Source organism: Stegastes partitus, unplaced genomic scaffold (genome assembly GCF_000690725.1).
Source record: "Stegastes partitus isolate 25-593 unplaced genomic scaffold, Stegastes_partitus-1.0.2 Scaffold2260, whole genome shotgun sequence".
In the NCBI taxonomy this organism is placed as follows: domain Eukaryota; kingdom Metazoa; phylum Chordata; class Actinopteri; family Pomacentridae; genus Stegastes; species Stegastes partitus.
In genome coordinates, this window is record NW_007579991.1 from 21845 (window position 1) to 32621 (window position 10777).

Consider the following 10777-nt stretch of genomic DNA (forward strand, 5'->3'; position numbering starts at 1 on the left):
CCATAGTCTTGTTTCCACAGCAGAACGTCACCACTTATCACGTTCTTATAAGGCCGTCCTGAGGTTCCTCACCAGGCCGTTTTAGAACTATGGCTCTATTCACAGCGAGGCCTGTGGCTTCTTTAGTGAGCTGTGACTCATGTGATTTGTCGATGAGAATAAATAACCTGGGAGTCGGTCAGTCACTTATAACTGAAGGAGTCCGTTGGATGAAGGTGGAACATCTTCAAGAACCTAAAAACCAAGTCCAGCTGCTTTGACTGAAGATCTAAAGGGTTCCTCAGTTTCACTAAAAGTGTTTCTCTGCTCTCTTTAATGACCTTTACCTAAATGGAAACAGCTTTTCTGAACACAGAAGTCACATGACTGATCAGCTGTTTCTTACATCATCAAACATGGCTGACTCTAGCTGACATTAAAGAGCCATCACAACTCGACCTACTGAAGAGCGCTGCATGTTTCTCTGTAGACGGGCTAAGTTTGCTTTCTTCTTCTTCTTTTTCTTTGAGGTTTTTCAGCAGCTGGCCAGCAGCTGGTGTTTATCTTCTTTTAATGTGGTAATTACAGCTAACACAGCTCAGCATTTAAACCTGCTGCCATCTAACTAACTTTAGTGAGTCTCACTTCATGTTTGCTGAATCAGCACGGATGTCGATGAATAATTGGCTCCACAAACACTTTAATTTTGTTCTCTTTGTGGAGTTTCTCTGTATCGGATGCTATTTATTGTTATTTAACTCTTGCAGCTGATGTGCAGCAGAACTTTATTACACTGATCCCAAAATTTTATGACAGCTATGAAAAGACAGATATGACTGTTAGCTGACACACACACACACACACGCACACACACACACACACACGCATACACAATGTTGTTTGTAGGACTTCAGAGGACATCTTTCTGTTTTACTGACTTATCTTCACCTTTAATGACTCACGTTACCCACAATGTGACTGTATAAACAGATTCATGTCCTCATAGCAGCAGTAAAACCTGGATTGTCAACCTTCAAAGCTGTAGCAACATCCCATAATACACACTGTGGTCTATGACTGATAAACCTTCATTGAACAAAGATAATAATGATTATATATAAACACTAAGTTTATGTTCAAGCTGGTGGTTCTAATCAAATTATTTTTTTTCTTATTTTATTATTTCATTTACTTTATTATATTATCATATATTCTTCTCAGTTCTTTGTTGAGCTGAGGAGGATCTTTTTTATTTTTTTTTTTAAACTCTGGCTGTTCAAAGAGAAACTCTGCTGCTGAAAATTATTTATTATCAAATTATTCTGTTTTATTGTTTAGGAGCACAAAAACCTCACAGTTCAAATGTTTAAATCATTTTCAGACACGAGCAGTTTCTACTCTTTGTCTGTTGGAAACATAAATCTGTGACACATTTTTCGACGTAAGAGTCCAAGAAACAAAATACTTCAAGATTGTACTGTAATGTAAATATTTCTGACCAGTTTATCTCAGTGTAATTGAAACAGATCAAATTCATAAAGACTGAAAGTTAAATGAAGAAGAGACTCTTTAAAGTAAGAAAATGATAAAAAGAAAAAGCAAATCTGTCTGTAAGCACTCTGACAAACTGATTCAACCTAATATTATAAGTTTGTTTTCCTTCAGTTGAGCTAACTCACAGTTCTAGTTCAGCAGAGGAACTGAAAACTGAATCAACTTAAAATCTGCAGGTCGACAGAACAGAAAATATCCTGCAGCGATGCAGAAACACATCCGCAACAAAAGGACGTTGCAAAATGCTCAACTGTGAAACTACGACAAAACAGAAATTCTGCAAACTGAAACTGTAAAGTGTGTCCTGGTATCCCAGCAGCCCTCCTCAAAATCCTTTCAGGGCTGATTATAAAGTGTTAATGTCTGTTTTTAAGGTTTAAATGGGTCTGTGGTTCCTTATTTAGTAAAACTCATCCAACACTAGAGCACTGAGGAACCACGGAGTAAAGAAATACAATCCATAGAAAATGGCAGGTGATGAAATACTGTTAGGTTCAAAAAGTAAAAACTTTTTGAAAACTTCAGCAAATACGTGTAAAACTTAAAAAAAGAAAAGTGGTGCCATGTAAGCAAACTTGCATTTAAAGGGTTAAAATCCTAAACATGAATGTTGGTTTAAAAACATACTCGCTAAATGGGAAATCTAATATAAATATAGAACATTTTTAGGGCTGTTTTTGATGCATACATTTTAGCCTTTGAGGGCCTAAGTGTGAGTTGTTTTAAAATCTGACACTGCACAAAAATAATGATGCATCAGAATCAGTGTTCCTGCTGATCACCAACTGCCAGACTGTGGTCATCAAAAAACTACACAAACCACTTAATACACAAAAAAAATGTTGTTTTTGTTTTTTGTCTTTTAAAGTAATTTATAGAGTTAAAATCGTGAAAATGAATGAATGTTTGTTCGTTATAAGTTAGTTAAAAATCTCTGAGTCCACTAATCATATTAATTCAGAATAATTTTGACAGTTTTGTGAATCAGACATTTTTGTCTTCGAGGTCCTGAGTGTAACTGTTCTAAAGGACGTTCAACACTGCAGGAAGCTCTCTTTGCTTTCTTTGTATTATTGCACTGAAGTGAAGACTGCTGTCGTTCAGACATGTTTCTTAGTGTTTATGAAGTCTTCACTCACATAAGATCCAGTGAAGCAGCTGCAGTTGAATGTGAGTTTGTGCAGAGTCAACCTGCAGCTCTGACTTCATCTGTTTCATGATAGAGGACGATGCGGTCAGTTTCTATTTTGGAGGATCGTCCTCCTCCCTCTCCTTCACATTTGATGTTGTTGTTGAGTCTGCAGAGCAACACGTGGCCTCAGATTATTTCTACCGTCTGATATCAGTCTGTCCTCAGGCCTCATGAGAAAACAAATTAACAGTGACAAAAAATAATGAGGAAACGTTGCCAGTAACTAAAATGAACTAGAATCGTTCAGAAATTGTTCAAAAATAAGAAAAATACACAAAATGACAACAATATGTGAATGAATGAAAATGAATGGAGAACAGGACTGAACAGTGAATTGATTTCAAATGTAAGTGACAGTTTGAAACAATTCAGTTTTAAATCTTAAAGCTGCAGTTCGATCGTCGTTCTGGTCGTCTGAGGTTCACTTTGGTTTTATAAATTCCTCTTCATGCGTTGATGTTCCATCACATGTTCTCAGAGTTCCAGTAAAAACTGAACCTTTGATTAGAGTTCAGAGTAGAGTTTGTGGGTTCCATCACAGAACAGGTAGAACAGTGTGGAGTTTAAAGGCTGCAGAAGGTGAACAGTGGACAGAACCAAACAGTTACTGCAGAACCAACAGACCAAAGATCCAAACACAGCAAACGCCTGCTGATCTATTTCTGTCTGAAGCTTCTAGGAAGCTGCAGCTGAAACCTGCGTCTGAATATAGAACTGAGGACGCTCACAACGTGACGCTGCAGAACCTGCTGCTGCTGGTTTCAGGCTGAACCTGAACTACAAAGTAGAACACACTGGTTCTGCTGCAGGAACCCAGTCAAAGAACACCGGGGAGCATCTGAGCAGGTTCTACTCAGGAACTGATTCATATCTGGAGATCTACTAATCAGAATCATTGATCAGCTCTGATTGGTTCTCTGCTCTCTACACACACTTTGTTGTGCACAGCTCAGACCAGTTCAGTGTGTGTTGGGTCAACTGGTGCAGCTGTGCCGTTACATCATGTTACTGTGTGTAATGATGTACAGTCGCAGGAGAATGTTCAGTATGTGCGGAATGTCAGGGAACCACACACACATATATAGACACACAAGCAGACAGACAAAATGACCATTTAGTGCCAACAGCAACAAAAGTCACAACTTCTTTTTTTAGATGTTTCTGATTGTTTCCAAATTCACATGATTCACATGAAAGTATCAGATGTGTGATCTGTGCTGCTGCATTTATGATCAAATCTATATTAAATTAAAAATAAAAAAATAAAAAAATAAAAAAATTATATCTAAATTCAAATTATTGAATTTCCCTTCTGGGATGAATAAAGTATTTTTCATTCATTTCATTTCATCATAAAATCACATGTGAATCCTCAAAGCCTCCAGATCTAACCCTGAAAACAAGAACAAATCTGAACCATCGATCAGTGGGAACAGATGAATCAAAACAATCTGAGCGTCTCCATAACCTTTGTCTTTGAGTGTCTAGAAAAGTGCTATAGAAATCTGATCAATTATTATCATATACATCTATAATATCCGTAGCATGTGGAGCCTCAATTTTTTTACAGTGTTGACGACGCTTGCTGACATGATTCCATTTTTTGTCTTTTTTGTTAAACATTTTTATAAAATTAAGAATTTTTAGTCATGTTTCTGACATTTCAACTGACAGAAGATATTTCTGAGTTCTCTCTCTTTCTGTTCACATCTGTCGTCTCGGAGGTGGTTCCTCCTTTAAATTTTCCTGATCATCGCTCAAACCCTGAATATCTCCAGAACTAATCTGTTTTGATCTGCAGTATCCCACTGCCTTAACTATCTGCAGGAAAACACAAACACAAGAACCACAGACATCTACTTGTTACTGAACCAACAGCTGTTGGTTTAAAGTTCCAATAAAAGAGTCTCTGCAGTTTAAACTGTAACTGGTTGGGTTTTATTTAAAGTCTTCAAACGAGTTACAGGATTTCCAACACACAGACAGGTCAGTGAAGTGCACATAGGCAGGTCAAAGAAACACAAAACAAGAGAACACAACAACATGTGTTCTTGTAACCCTGCTGCAGCTCACCTGACAATAACTAAAGTCACACTGCTCCACCTGAGAGCAGCAGCCAACCCGGGCTCATCTGAGAGCCAGTGATCAGTCAGACAAACTAAACTATGATGAAGCTGCTTTCAGTCAGAAAATAAAAGCAGCTGCTGCAGTGTCCACAGCTGGACACTGTCCAACATCAGACAAACCTGTCTGTCCACAACCAGTCTTCAGTGTTTCAGTCCTCAGTTTCTGTTGTCTAAAGTCTCAGAGTTGAAGAGTCTCGGTCCATTCAGTCCTCAGAATCTCGGTGTCTCAGTGTCCTCAGAGTCTAAGTTTATGTCCTCTCCATCTTCCTCCCAGAGCAGCGTTGTCTGTCCTGCCATGGACATGTACTCATCCAGTTGCTGGTCCAGTCTTCTCCGGGACATGGACATGTAGTCGTCCAGCTGTGCATCCAGCTGCTGCCTGGTTGGTACGTTCTTCCTGCTCCTCTGCAGCTCCACACTCATCTGTCTTTGTCCTTCTGGAGAAAACTAATAAAGTTATTCAAACACTCACTATAATATGAGTCCATGATACCATAAAAGAACTTTTAGATCCACTTCAAGGATCTTTTGCAGGATCTAAATCTTTGTCCTGACAAAGGTAAAGTGAATCTGTTGAAACTTTCCCAGCAGCTGATCTCGAATGAGTTTATTGAGAGCAGCAGTGAGCTGAGAGCGCCCTCCACAGGCTGCAGGACTTATTACAGCAGCAAGAGCAGCCTCCACAACATGTGCAGCTCAGTGCCGGGGCCTGAACTACAGAGCAGGTACAACATAACCATGGTATCCCATATCTAGCTTCACTTACAGTTTAAAAAGTCAGTGTGTTTCTGTAACTGCAGGTCGGTTCAGGGTGAAGCTGTGCTGATAAACTCACCTAATGTCGTCCTCAGGAGGCGACGCCGAGCGACTCCACTGTTCAGGTTTCTTCGTCCTGCAGCGGCAAACACACACAGGTAGAAGACAGGTGAGGCTTCTGGCTGCTCATTGGCTACAGTTACAGTACCGTAGTATGTTTGAAAAACAAGCTCCTCCCACTAGTCAGAGCTTCTAACTACAGGAATCTGCAGCGTCATTTCACCAAGTCAGAACCTTGGTTATGCTTGTTGGTAATCACATTCTGAGGCAGCATTACAACTGCATGATTACACCCAGTTCATACTTCATTTAAGAACCTAAAAAGGACAACACAGATCTGTTAAAGTGAATTAAAGAAATCTGGAAATAGAATTATGAAGAGACCAAATGTAACCGTAGATAAACTGGAATTACAACTAGTCAGCTGCAGATAGTCAGCGTGAATGTAGATTTCAGTTTAAGAAACACGTGAAATTAAAAGTAATTTGTCCTGGAAACAGAGATATTTCCACAGAATCAGTGTTTAAAGTAAAGCTCAGCTGTAACATCACGATGTATTCAGAGTCACAAACTCTCTGTCTGTCTGTTAAAACACAGCGACTACACTGATCAGTTAGCACATCTATTGATCTTCAGTATTCGTAATGTCATTGTAAACTCACTGATCATCTGATCTGTCTCATCTGATTCTTAAAAGTTACCCTGATCTGGAGCAACTTAGGTTACTACGCTGACCTACCTGGTTACCACAGTGACCTACCTGGTTACCACGCTGACCTACCTGGTTAAACTACTTTGCTCTGATTGGTTGAGGATGTGGTGCTGCTCTGTGATACTCACTCCTGTAGCGGAAGGAGAACCTGGACCTCCATTTGTACTTGTTCCTGAAGCTCCAGAAGCCCTGTGGTGTGAAGGCCGAAAGGCGGCGCATCATCGGCTGCCCGCCTAGTCGAGTCCAGACGCTCCGCCTCCTCCTCAGGTGCTGCCTCACCCTCTGAGGCCCGTCAGCCTCCGACAGAAAAACGACAGCTGAACTCAGCCTGCAGCGGCAGACAGGTGACCTGTTCACCTGTCTGCAGCCACTCACCTGTGGGTGAGGCAGTGATGACAGATCTCTGTTCACCAGCCGGACTTGCGGCAGTGACCTAGACACTATCCTCAGCGCCGGGTCAAAGGGCCTTTTTCTGGACCGGGTCAGCTGGTCCACCAGCACCTGAGAGAAGCTGATGGACACTAAATATTTCAGGAGGTGATGAATCAGGTGATGATATTATAACAACAAATGTGAAGGTTTTAGAACCCAGAAACATCACAAGTTGTTTTTATTCAGCACATTTATAACAGCAGCTGTGCTTTCCAGCAAAATCCATTCTGACGAACCTTATGAATGAACCAAACAAGTTTAAATAGTTCAGACTCTACAGTGGTATTTATGGTTTGATATTAACCTGAGAAATTTACGTATTAAAGATTACAACCCAACAAAAATGATCAAATTACTACTTGACAAGACTAATAACTATCAGCCCTGAGACCCTCAGTGTCATTCATTTTAGAGACTACTCTGGAGCTAAAGCTTTAATTTTACTTAAACATACACAACAGTCAGATCCTCAATGATCCAATCATAAATCAGTGTTTGTCCACACTTTTTTTTTTACAAGAATTTAAGAAGGGAAATGAGAGAAATGAAGTTGTGCGTCTCACCGCTCGTTGAGAGAAATCCTGGAGGTGCCTGTGAGGTGAAAGGAGCCCGGCACTGACGAAGCCATCCTCCGCTTCTCACTCGGTCTCCTGCGACACCAAACTTCAACGGCTGAGCCGAACCTCGTCTACCTGCGGGTTTACTTCACACAGATACACGTTTCTCTCAGCACAGCGAAGAAACAGGAGTTTAAATCAGCTGCAGCTCCAACGACCTCATGTCTACAGACACATCGGCACCAAACACGACTTCTGAAAACGTTTCACAAACGTCGGTTTGCGCCCATCAACACTTAAAACTTTCACCGAGCGTCACTTTGGCCCCAACACAATCCGTTAAAAGTGGACTTTAAGGCCACACAGACTCACCAGTATCAAACTTTAGTCGGTTAACTTTTAATTTTGCCGACGAGCACCGACATGAAGAGCTTCACCGATTTTCAAAGCAGGATCCGCAGCCATGTTCTCTGCGTTCAATAGCAGCGCGTTTTGAATTTGCGGCTAAAGTTAGCTTCCAAATCTCATATTTTCCGGTGGTATGAGCGTTTTTGTTGAATTTAAAACTAAAGAAGCTCTCGAACACGGGTAGACACACCTGCACTGTCCCTGGACACACCTGTTGGCGCTCATTAGCTGCCTGAGCACGATGCTAACGTGCTAACTGTCGTTACTGTTAACTCCACAGAGCCCGTTAGCGTTAGCAGTCCGGCTAAAGCTAAAAAAAAAAAAATCTTTATGGAAATTTTCAGCTCTGCAGGTTTTATAGTTTTAGATTTATAAACTAACAGTGTTAATTGAAATGCAAAGTTAACCAGCTGACTGGCTGCTTCACCTGTCCTGATCCTCCGGTGTGCAGCTCACACTGAGGCCGTGAAGTGAGTCTGAAAGATTCTGTAAGAGTCACAGTATATCTGTCTGTACATAAACATACACACACACACACACACACATACAGTAAAGTCAAAAGTTTGGACACACCTCATTCAGTGTTTATTTATTTATTTATTTCCTTTTCCACATTGTAGATTAATACTGAAAACAACAAGACGATGAAAAACCACATATGGATTATGTTGTAAACAAAAAAGTGTTCAACAAACCAGAATATGTTGCTCTGATGACAGCTTTGCACCCTCTTGGATTTCTCTCAATCAGCTTTATTAGGTCCTCTCATCCCAAACCATTTCCATTGGGTTCAGGTCAGGTGATTGTAGAGGCCAGGTCATCTGATGCAGCACTCCATCACTTTCACAGCCCGGAGGTGTGTTTGGGGTCATTGTCAGGTTGAAAAACTAATGATGGTCCCAGTAAGCATAAACCAGATGGGATGCTGTGGTGGCCTTGTTGGTTAAGCGTGCCTTGAACTTTGAGTAAATCACCAACAGTGTGACCAGTAAAGCCCCCCCCCACCATCACACCTCCTCCTCCTCCAGGTTTCACGGTGGGAACCACACATGCAGAAAACATCCGCCAACCTTCTCTGTGTCTCACCAAGACACAGCAGTTGGGACCAAAAATCTCAAATTTGGACTCATCAGACCAAAGTACAGATTTCCACTGGTCAAATGCCCATTCCTTGTGTTTCTTGGCCCAAAAACATCTGTTCTTCTTGTTGTTCATCCTCAGTAGTGGCTTCTTTACAGCAGCTCGACCATGAAGGATTCATACAGTCTCAGTTGATGTTGAGATTTGTCTGCTGCTTGAACTGTGTGGAGAATTTACGTGGGCTCTAATCTGAGATGCTGTTGATTTGCGGTTTCTGAGGCTGACAACCCTAATGAGCTGATCTTTCTGTAGTAGAGGTAACCCTTGGTCTGTCCATTCCTGGGGCAGTCCTCATGAGAGCAAGTTGGATGGTGATCGAGCGACCTTCCTTTCTTAAAGTAACGATGGACTGTCGTTGTTCTTTGCTCAGTTAAGTGTTTCTTACCATACTACGAATTACAACAGCAGTCAGGTAAGGCTATCCACTGTGCACTAACCCTACCTCTACACAACACAGCTGAGGATCTCAAACACATTAAGAAGGCAATTAAATCCACATCTTGACTCATGACAAGACACACCTGTTAATTCAAAACCATTTCAGGAGACGACCTCATGAAGCTGATTGAAAGAACGCGAAGAGTGTGCAAAGCTGTCATCGAAGCAAAAGGGGGGCTACTTTAAAGAATCTAAAACACATTCTGCTTTGTTTAGATTTTTTTTGTTTACAACATAATTCCATTTGTGCTTTTTCATACTTTTGATGTCTTCAGTATTAATCTACAATGTAGAAAATAATTAAGATAAATAACAACCACTGAATGAGAAGATGTGTCCAAACTTTTGATCGCTTTGGAACAAATGTAAATCATTTTCACCATTTTATATTTTTTTTATCACTTTAATGTGTTTTTTAATAATTCTGATTTAAAAAATTGACTTCTCATGATTTTTTTTTTTAAATTACTAGAAATGTATTACATTTTTGAACACATTTAATACATTTTCAATAAAATATTTTTCATAATTTTAATAAAACTAAAAGTTATACATGTTGGTTTAACAGTAGGAAAAAAATCCCTTTTAAACACATTGTAATGGTTTTCATGGTTTAATATTACTATTTTTCAAGTCAAAGCTTTAACTACTTCCACAATAAAACCTATGTATAAATGTATGACAATACATATTTATTTAATTTGTAAAGAAACTATACGTATATATTACATAAATATATAATTTAATGAAAAATAGCATATATAATAATATAATGTATATATTTATATTGAAAATAAAGTTAATCCTATGCCTAGGTAACAAGCTATGTCGATGAAAATGACTTGTGAGGGGAATGATGCCTCTTTAACAAATGTTTAATTTAGTTCAGTTTTCTTTTGTAAACACTCGTTTCTTTCTTCTTGTTATTAGAGTTGTTGTTCATGTCAGGGTGAACCAAGGTAAGACACCCAACATCAGATAAGATGACATAATCCTCCATTAATCCCACTGTGGTGAAATCTGCAGTGATCCAGCAGCAGAGGGGAAAAGTGCCAAAATAGTCACAAGAAGACAAAAATGAAAACATACATAAGTACACCAAGAACAGGTTTTCTTTTTTCAAAAAAGATAAAATATATATATTCTTCGAGAAACAATATGTTTAAAATATATAAATATATTTTAAAATATTCTATGTTTTTAAACGAAACTATATTAAAATATATTTATATATTTTATATGTATATATGTTTAATAAAAAACACAAATAAATAATTACAAAATATATTTTATTTTTTAATTAAATAAAATAGAATATGTGTTCTTAAGTGGCGCGTCTCACCCAAGTTTGTTCGACGTCAAGAATGAATGTAATGATGTAAAATGTAAGAAGCTGCAGAAGAATAAAAATAAGAAAGAGGAG